The sequence below is a fragment of the Phyllobates terribilis genome, unplaced genomic scaffold (genome assembly GCF_046119375.1).
Source record: "Phyllobates terribilis strain yellow unplaced genomic scaffold, ASM4611937v1 Scaffold_1__5_contigs__length_1240528914, whole genome shotgun sequence".
Taxonomy (NCBI): Eukaryota; Metazoa; Chordata; class Amphibia; order Anura; family Dendrobatidae; genus Phyllobates; species Phyllobates terribilis.
The window spans coordinates 1,060,917,995-1,060,927,636 of NW_027362761.1; positions in this window are offsets into that span (position 1 = coordinate 1,060,917,995).

Below are 9,642 nucleotides of genomic sequence, written 5' to 3' on the forward strand. Positions count from 1 at the left end.
TCTTTTCTCTGTAGTTCCCTTATACTGTCAGGGTGTCTATGTCCTAGACGTCTATGCCACATGTGAATACAGTTTTTATGATCATGTGTACATACCTTCATCTGTTCCTTTGGTGTGTCAAAATGATATAATTGTTCATCTGCCTTGACTTTGGTGTTCACCTTGTTTCCTGCAATAATTGCACACTCATTGTCTTTGAATTTTACTGTAAGTCCTTTTGCTGTTAAACGTTTCACAGATAATAATCCACCTTCCAGTTTTGGAACATACAACACATCCTGTACAAGTATCTTTGAATCTTGTCCGAACTTGTTTGAACAATTTAGCATACCATGTCCGATACCTTCTGCGGTTATTTTGCTTCCATCTGCAAGATAAATGGCTTCTTTCTTATCTAAATCAAGATCAGTAAAGAAATTCTTGTCACTTGTCATATGACTTGTTGCTCCTGAATCAATAAACCAACCAAGTGATGATTTCTTGTCTGTTACTTTAAATGTGCCATTCCAATTTGTAGCGTCGGCGTCCCTGCCTCCTGCCAGACAGGGACACCGTTCCCCTCACCTCTCCGCTCCGTGCCCGGCGGCTTCCTCCCGCTCTGCTGGCAGCGCGCGCTGCTTCCCGGCCTCTGTGCTTAGGGCGTGCGCGCGCGCGCTCCCCCTCTCTTAAAGGGGCCGCGCGTGCCGTCCTAAGGAGTCCCCGGCCAATGGCCGGAGGACCTCACCATATATAAGGCACCTCCTCCAAAATGGAGGTGCCCGTGCAATGTTGTTGCAAAGCCTTTCAACTCTGCTTCAGCCCTCAGGTCCCATTACCAGTTACCTGCCAGTCACCAGCCAGATTCCTGCTTGATACCTGCCTGATACCTGCCTGATATCTGCTTACCTGCTTATCTGCTTACCTGTGGTCCGACAGTCTGCCTACCAGCACCTGCCAGTCTGTCTATGGATCAGTCCGCCTGCGGACCAGGAAGTACCTGCCAGATACCTGCCTGATACCTGCCTGCCTGTCCAGAGACTCTTACTCGCTCACCTGGGAGCGCTCACCTGCTACCTGCCTGCTAGCCTACCTGGAGGCTTAGCCATCACTTGCTGTGACCACCTGCCTGTCCAGAGACTCTTCTCGCTCACCTGGGAGCGCTTACCTGCTACCTACCTGCTAGCCTACCTGGAGGCTTAGCCGTCACTCGCTGTGACCACCTGCCTGTCCAGAGACTCTTGCCCGCTCACCTGGGAGCGCTCACCTGCTACCTGCCTGCTAGCCTACCTGGAGCCTCTGCCGTCACTTGCCGTGACCACCTGCCTGTCCAGAGACTCTTGCCCGCTCACCTGGGAGCGCTCACCTGCTGCCTGCCTGCTAGCCTACCTGGAGGCCCTGCCGTCACTTGCCGTGACCACCTGCCTGTCCAGAGACTCTTGCCCGCTCACCTGGGAGCGCTCACCTGCTACCTGCCTGCTAGCCTATCTAGAGACTCTTCCCTGCTGTCACTTGCCGTGACCACCTGCCAGTCTAGAGACTCTTTCCCTGCAGTCACTTGCCGTGACCATCGGCCTGTCTAGAGACTGTCCCCGTCACTTGCCGTGACTTCCTGCCCCTTCTACCCAGAGACTGTCCCTGTCACTTGCCGTGACTACCTGCCCACCTTCCCTGGGAGCCACCCACTTCCTTACAAGGACTGCCCCTTTGTATAGTTGCTCAGAGGTTCCACCTCCCAGACCCGTTACACAATTATTCTCACATGAATCAGAAATTGTGTTTTTTACTTTCTGTGTATGCTTTTTATGTTGTAATTTTTGTTGTTCTGCTTTCCATATGGTACTGTCTTTCTTTAAATGACCTTTTTTCTTACATCTGAAGCATTCTCTTGTCTCTTTATTATAGGGTTTTTTAAATTCTGTAGCTTTAAGAGCGTTTTCACTGTCCTTTTCAGTAGAAGAATCATTTCTTTGTTCTTTTCTTCTCTGATATTCATCTATTAGTCTTGTTTTCACAAAATCTAATGTAATGTCAGTTTCTGGTCTCGTCTCAAGGTCATTTATCAAGGCTGTATACGAATCTGGTAAACTGCACAATAATATAGTTGCTACATGACTTTCTTTAATGTCTTCACCAATAGATCTTAGCTATGATATCACTTCCATCATTGAGAATATGTGCTTCTGCATGTCGTCATTTGCACTTAATCTCATACTGTAAAGCTTTCTTAATAAAAATAACTTGTGATTCAAGCTAGGTCTTTCATACAGTTTTCTTAATTCTTCCCACATTCCTTTAGCTGTTTCTTCATTTCTTATATGTATTAATTGAGCATCATCCACTAATAAGCTAATGGTGGCTCTCGCTTGTCTATTCTTCTTATCCCATGTCTGATTATATTGATCTGGTCTTTCTGTAATAATTACTTCCCATAAATCATCCTGAGATAACAACATCTCTACTTTGAATTTCCATAACTGATAATTTTCACTATTCAGTTTAGCTACTGTGAATTTCAGTTCTGTGTTACTCATCATCTTTATATAGTCTTACTTGTTTAGAGAGTTGTACTGAAGATATTCTCCTGTTTTTTCTTCTTGCTGATAGTTCCTGTATGTCCTGCCTGTGTTGAATTCTCTGTAATTATATCCAGCTCCTGGGATCATGAATTCCTCTGTCACTCTGTATCTGGCTTTATTTCCTTCTGTTTACAGCTTATCTGTGTGCTCCATTATCTGGGGTTATAAACCAGGATCCTCTTGTAGTGCGGGCCTGTAGTGTCTGGGCTTTAGTGTCTGGGTTGTGGCCTGGGCCCATAACCTGTCGCAGAGTGCATCTTCTTACAGTCACCACTGTACTTACGAGAGCTTCAATCAGCAAGATATCTTGAGTAAACAGTATTTACTTCATACTGATTAAACATGAGATACAATTCAGTGTCACATTCAGGAAAGAAAGAAAAACATACAGGAAGTCAAGACAACCAACAATTGAGAGCTTTCCTCCCCCATATTACAGCAAACATATAACTTTACACAATATCGCCATCTGCTGTCTGGTTAGTATAAAGTCCTCCTTACACTTATAATAAGTCCTGATCTGTTGCATATGCCAACAAAAAGTTCAGTCCATGTACCACTTTCAGTTTTTAGAAACAGATGAGGAAAAAATGGAGTCAAAAGGGACGAATAATAGGAGAAAGGTAGTGATGAGCGAGCACTAAAATGCTCGGGTACTTGTTGCTCGGGTCGAGCAAATTGGAATACTCGGGTGCTCGACCCGAGCAACGAGCCAAATGTAAGTCTATGGGAAACTCGAGCATTTTTCAGGCGGCTTCCCCCGGCGGTCTGCAGACGGCCTAAAAATTGCCCAAATCGATGGGAACAGTGCTCAAATGACATGGGAACAGCATGGGGAAGACCCCTGGAAGCATTTCTGACTCCCAGGTCACTGCTGTCAACAACATTGTCAGAGTATTACGCCACTTTTACGGACTCACAATGAAACATACAAAAACAAAACCAAAATGGATTTTCCTGGGAAATATGTTAAGGAACATCCTTTCCATGACATGTACAATGTATATAAAGCAAAATAAATAACCTCCACACCTTGGGCTATGTTCACACGTAGCGTTTTTGATGCGTTTTTGCACTTTTGCATTGCTTTCAACAAAGACAAATGCATTCACTGGGAAATGTCATTTTAACATTTTACAACCTTATCTGGCCATGTGGTATGTGACACATCATCAGACACATGCATACAGTGCTGAAAAGACATGGGAACAGCATGGGGAAGACCTCTGGAAGCATTTCTGACTCCCAGGTCACTGCCTAAAAGTGTGCCCATCATAAGTGATCCTTGGCGCATGTGAAGATGCCTCCTGCCATGCATCTGTCATTGCAGACTTGCAACAATCACTGTCCACGTCCTTGTCCCAGTGCAGCGTTCAGTTGTCCCTACCCCATTCCTTGGAATGCAAGCGCAAGTATGCAGCCAGCCACCCACCCACCCACAGGCTGCAATACTATACTGCCAAATTTTTGACAGCTGCTTGCACTTTAAATTTGGCCTTTTAGGCTTGTTGAGGCGGAAGCTTTTCATAACCTCATGCCGGTGGCGGCCGGGTGTCCATACTCGGTCCCCAGCCACCACTGTTTCTCCCGGTGTCGCCTCCACCTTCCACAAGCATGGGTCCCACAACATTACCCGTGCCCTCCCCAGTGCACCTCCTGGGAAGGACCGCCTAATTACAAACACGTGGACAGGTGAATGTGGCCAGGGATGGTACGGAGCCAGTCCACAACTTTTTTTGCTGAGAGTTGTATTTAGCTCGGTGAAAGGACTGGCATAGAGGGAAACCATATCTACCCTGCATGTCATTTCTCCCAGGAAGTCCTCTAATGCAGCTTGTTGCAGAAGCAATGGCAGCCCATCCAACATCAACTCGCACTTGTCGGTGGTGCTTTGACACACACACATCTTTCTTTGCGCATTTAATTTCTTGAATACAGAGTTGGACAATGGCCTGATCAGTAATGCGGTTTAAGAAATAACATGCATAAGCATGGCCGATCCACATTAAAAAAGCAGCCACAGAGTGTCCGGGAACCTTCCGCCACACTTTTCTTAGCCAGGGCTGCTTTTCGGCAGGGTTTGACCGGCCCACCAGAGAACCGGAGACTCCTCCGGCGGGCCCTGGCTTCTCCTTCAGGAGAGTTCATAGTGCCGAGGTGAGGCCATGATGATGATAGAGGCCACCATCTGCTTAGTTTTCTGCTACTTGGAATGCAAGTGCAAGTATGCAGCCAGCCACCCACCCACCCACAGGCCACAACACTAAACTGCCAGATTTCTGGGCAGCTGCTTGCACTTGAAATATGGCCTTTTAAGCTCGTGTAGGCGGAAGCTTTTCACAGCCTCATGCCGGCAGCGGCCGGGTGTCCATACTCGGTCCCCAGCCGCCACTGTTTCTCCCTGTATCGTCTCCGCCTTCCGCAAGCATGGATCCCACAACATTACTCGTGCCCTCCCCAGTGCACTTACTGGGAAGGACCGCCTAACCACAAACATGTGGACAGGTGAATTTGGCCAGGGACGGTACGGAGCCAGTCCACAACTTTTTTTGCTGACAGTTGTATTTAGCTCTGTGAAAGTACTGGCATAGAGGGAAACCGTATCTACTCCGGCTGTCATTTCTCCGTCACCAGGTTCCGCCCATTGTCACACACGACCATGCCTGGCTGTATGTACAGCGGTAAGAGCCACAGATCAGGCTGCTGTGTTACAGCTTTCAACAACTCTGCAGTGCTGGGCAGTTTGTCAATTAAGCATTAAGCATGTTATCTTCAGCACAGCCTATTGCCGCTTGGCCAAGGCAGTGCTGCAGTGCTGTCAGCTTGTGACTGATGTGGTCATTTCAGAGATGGAGGAGGAGGTGCATGAGCTGAACAATGTGATTACATTGAGGTTAAGTTGGTGACGCTGTTTTTTATACTAAAGAAAGATCCTATTGTTTTGTTTTTTTTACGTTATTTTTTAAGACAAATGCTTTCACCGGGAAATGTCATTTTAACATTTTACAACCTTATCTGGAAATGTGGTGTGTGACACATCATTAGACACATCCTGTTTTATTTATGATGGAGGGACTCTGAAAGTCATAAAGCCTATTTTTATAGGGACATCAGACAGCCCTTACTATTCTTAAAAGGCCAGCAGTTGGCCATCGCTATTGTTAGAGAGCCATCAGCCGGCTATGCTTTGTTGTTCCCATTATTAACAAGTAGGTCTCCTATACTGTTATTGCATATCCAGTGACTGCAAGGGCTGCCAAAAATTTGGACGCAACCTAATACCCCTTTGAAGAGACATAGAGGAGGGTATCAGTAAAAAATTTTTTCCCATTATAAAGGAGCTGGTCTCCTATAGTGGTAATGCCCATGCTGTGACTGCAAGGGCTGCCAAAATTTGGGAAAAACCCCACTAAGAATTTAAAGACACATAGAGCAGGGCCACAGTAGCGACAAATTCCCATTAGAAAGGAGAGAGTCTGCTATACAGTTATAGGGTATGCAGTGAGTCCAACAGCTGACCAAATTTAGGAAAAACCCCATTAAGAATTTAAAGACGCACAGAGCAGGGCCACAGTAACGAGTACAACATGTTCACTTTAGAAAGGAGAGGGTCTGTTATACAGTTATAAGGTATGCAGTGAGTCCAACGACTGACCAATTTTAGGAAAAACCCCACTAAGAATTTAAAGACACATAGAGCAGGGCCACAGTAACGACAAATTCCCATTAGAAAGGAGAGAGTCTGCTATACAGTTATAGGGTATGCAGTGAGTCCAAAGGCTGACCAATTTTAGGAAAAACCCCACTAAGAATTTAAAGACACATAGAGCAGGGCCACAGTAACGACAAATTCCCATTAGAAAAGAGAGAGTCTGCTATACAGTTATAGGGTATGCAGTGAGTCCAAAGGCTGACCAATTTTAGGAAAAACCCCACTAAGAATTTAAAGACACGCAGAGCAGGGCCACAGTAACGAGTATGACATGTTCCCATTAGAAAGGAGAGAGTCTGCTATACAGTTATAGGGTGTGCATTGAGTCCAACGGCTGGCCAATTTTATGAAAAACCCCACTAAGAATTTAAAGACACATAGAGCAGGGCCACAGTAACGACAAATTCCCATAAGAAAGGAGAGCATCTGCTATACAGTTATAGGGTATGCAATGAGTCTAATGGCTGACCAAATTTAGGAGAAACCCCACTAAGTATTTAAAGACACATAGAGCAGGGCCACAGTAACAAGTATGACATGTTCCCATTAGAAAGGAGAGGGTCTGCTATACAGTTATAGGGTATGCAGTGAGTCCAACGGCTGACCAATTTTAGGAAAAACCCCACTAAGAATTTAAAGACACACAGAGTAGGGCCACAGTAACAAGTACGATATGTTCCCATTAGAAAGGAGAGAGTCTGCTATACAGTTATAGGGTATGCAGTGAGTCCAACAGCTGACCAATTTTAGGAAAAACCCCACTAAGAATTTAAAGACACACAGAGCAGGGCCACAGTAACAAGTACGACATGTTCCCATTAGAAATGAGAGGGTCTGCTATACAGTTATAGGGTATGCAGTGAGTCCAACGGCTGACCAATTTTAGGAAAAACCCCACTAAGAATTTAAAGACACATAGAGCAGGGCCACAGTAATGACAAATTCCCATTAGAAAGGAGAGAGTCTCCCATAGTGTTGGCCTATGCAGTGAATGCAAGGGCTGCCAAAAATTTGGAGGCACTTCAATGACCCTTGGAAGAGACGTGGAGGAGGGCCTCATAAAAAAATGTTCCCATTAGAAAGGAGCGGGCCTCCTATACTTGTAATGCCCATGCACTAAGTGTATGGGCTGACAAACATTTACCCCTGTGGGGTATACATGAAAATACTGTATAAAATTTTTTTTTTACGGGCATCATAAACACCCTTTAAAAAAATTATGTGGGTGGTGCATCACGGACCATGGTCACCCTGGTGATATGGTGGTGGAGGATGAAGAGAAGGAGGAGGACAAGAGAAAATAGCCAAAATCAGGAATCGTATACCCATGTGTGGGTGTGAAAAGGTGCATGGGAATACACCTCCCAAAAAAAGACACTGGATTTCAGTTTATGTTACGCTGCTATCATTCGGTGGTGTTGCGAAGTCTGGTCCAATCCAGCCCTTGTTCATTTTTATAAGAGTCAGCCTGTCAGCATTTTCAGTTGACAGGTGGATGCGCTTATCAGTTATAATTCCACCAGCGGCACTAAAAACCCGCTCTGATAAAACGCTGGCGGCAGGGCAGGCCAGGACCTCCAAGGCATAGAGAGCCAGTTCATTCCACGTATCCAGCTTGGATACCCAATAATCATAAGGCACAGCGAAATCACGGAGGACGTTGGTACTGTCGGCAAGGTACTCCCTCAGCATCTTCCCAAACTTTGCACTCCTTGTGAGAGTACCCCACGCCTCAGGGCCTGTGCGATGGGAGGGTCTGATAAAACTCTCCCAGAAATTTGACAGTGTTCCCCTGCCTTTGCTGGATTGAAGTTGTGTCTCTCTTATCTGTACTCCTTGGTTGTCCAACGAAGTGTGCCCTCTGCCGCCAGCGTTTTCAGATGGGAATTTTTTTAACAGTTCCGCAACAAGGGCCTTCTGGTACAGCCCCATTTTTGTAAACCTGTCCGCCTCAGGAATAAGAGATATAAATTTGTCCTTGTAGCGTGGGTCTAGAAGTGTCACCAACCAGTAATGACTGTCACCCTATAACGGGTCTGGGAGGTGGAACCTCTGAGCTACTATACAAAGGGGCAGTCCTTGTAAGGAAGCGGGTGGCTCCCAGGGAAGGCGGGCAGGTAGACACGGCAAGTGACAGGAACAGTCTCTGGGTAGAAGGGCAGGTGGTCACGGCAAGTGACGGGGAAAGTCTCTTGACAGGCGGGTGGTCACGGCAAGTGACAGCAGGGTAAGAGTCTCTAGACAGGCAGGTGGTCACGGCAAGTGACGGCAAAGCCTCCAGGTAGGCTAGCAGGCGGGTAGCAGGTGAGCGCTCCCAGGTGAGCAGGTAAGAGTCTCTCGGCTGGCTGGCAGGTGGTCACGGCAAGTGACGGCAGAGCCTCCAGGTAGGCTAGCTGGCGGGTAGCAGGTGAGCGCTCCCAGGTGAGCGGGTAAGAGTCTCTCGGCTGGCTGGCAGGTGGTCTCAGGCATGTATCAGGCAGGTATCAGGCAGGTATCAGGCAGGTGCTTCCTGATCCGCAGGCGGACTGGTCCATAGACAGACTGGCGGATGCTGGTAGACAGACTATCGGACCGCAGGGAATGCAAGCAGGTAGACAGAGCTGGAAAACAGACTGGCAACGGGACCTGAGTCCTGAAGCAGAGGTGAAAGGCTTTGCAACAACTTTGCTCGGGCACCTCCATTTTGGAGGAGGTGCCTTATATATGGGAGATCCACCGGCAATTGGCCAGGGACTCCTTAGGACGGGTCGCACGGCCCCTTTAAGAGAGAGGGAGCGCGCGCGCGCCCTAAGCACAGTGCCCGGGAAGCGGCGAGCGCTGCCAGTAGCGCGGGAAGAGGATGCCGAGGACGGAGCAGGGAGGTGAGAGGAACGGCGTCTCTGGGCAGGGACGCCGATGCTGCAGTACCCCCCCCTTTAGGCCCCCCCTTTTTTAGGCCGGAGAGAAATTTATCAAGGATGAGCGGGGCATGGATGTTCTCCCGGGGCTCCCACGTTCTCTCCTCAGAACCAAACCCCTTCCAATCCACTAGAAAAAAGGTCTTTCCTCTTACCCTTTTGGTGGCCAGAATGCTCTCTACCTCAAACTCGTCTTCAGCAGAAACCGGAGCAGGAGACGTACCTGTAGACTTGGAAAAAGAGTTAAGTACCACAGGTTTGAGGAGAGATACATGGAAGGAGTTAGGGATCTGCAAGTTGGCCGGGAGTTTCCATTTATAGGCCACCGGGTTGATTTGTTTGATAACTTCCAGTGGGCCAATGAACCGAGGCCCTAACTTGTAGGAAGGAATCTTGAGCCGGACATACTTGGACGAGAGCCAGACTTTATCTCCAGGAAGGAATTGGGGCGGATCCAGACGTCTTTTGTCAGCCTGTT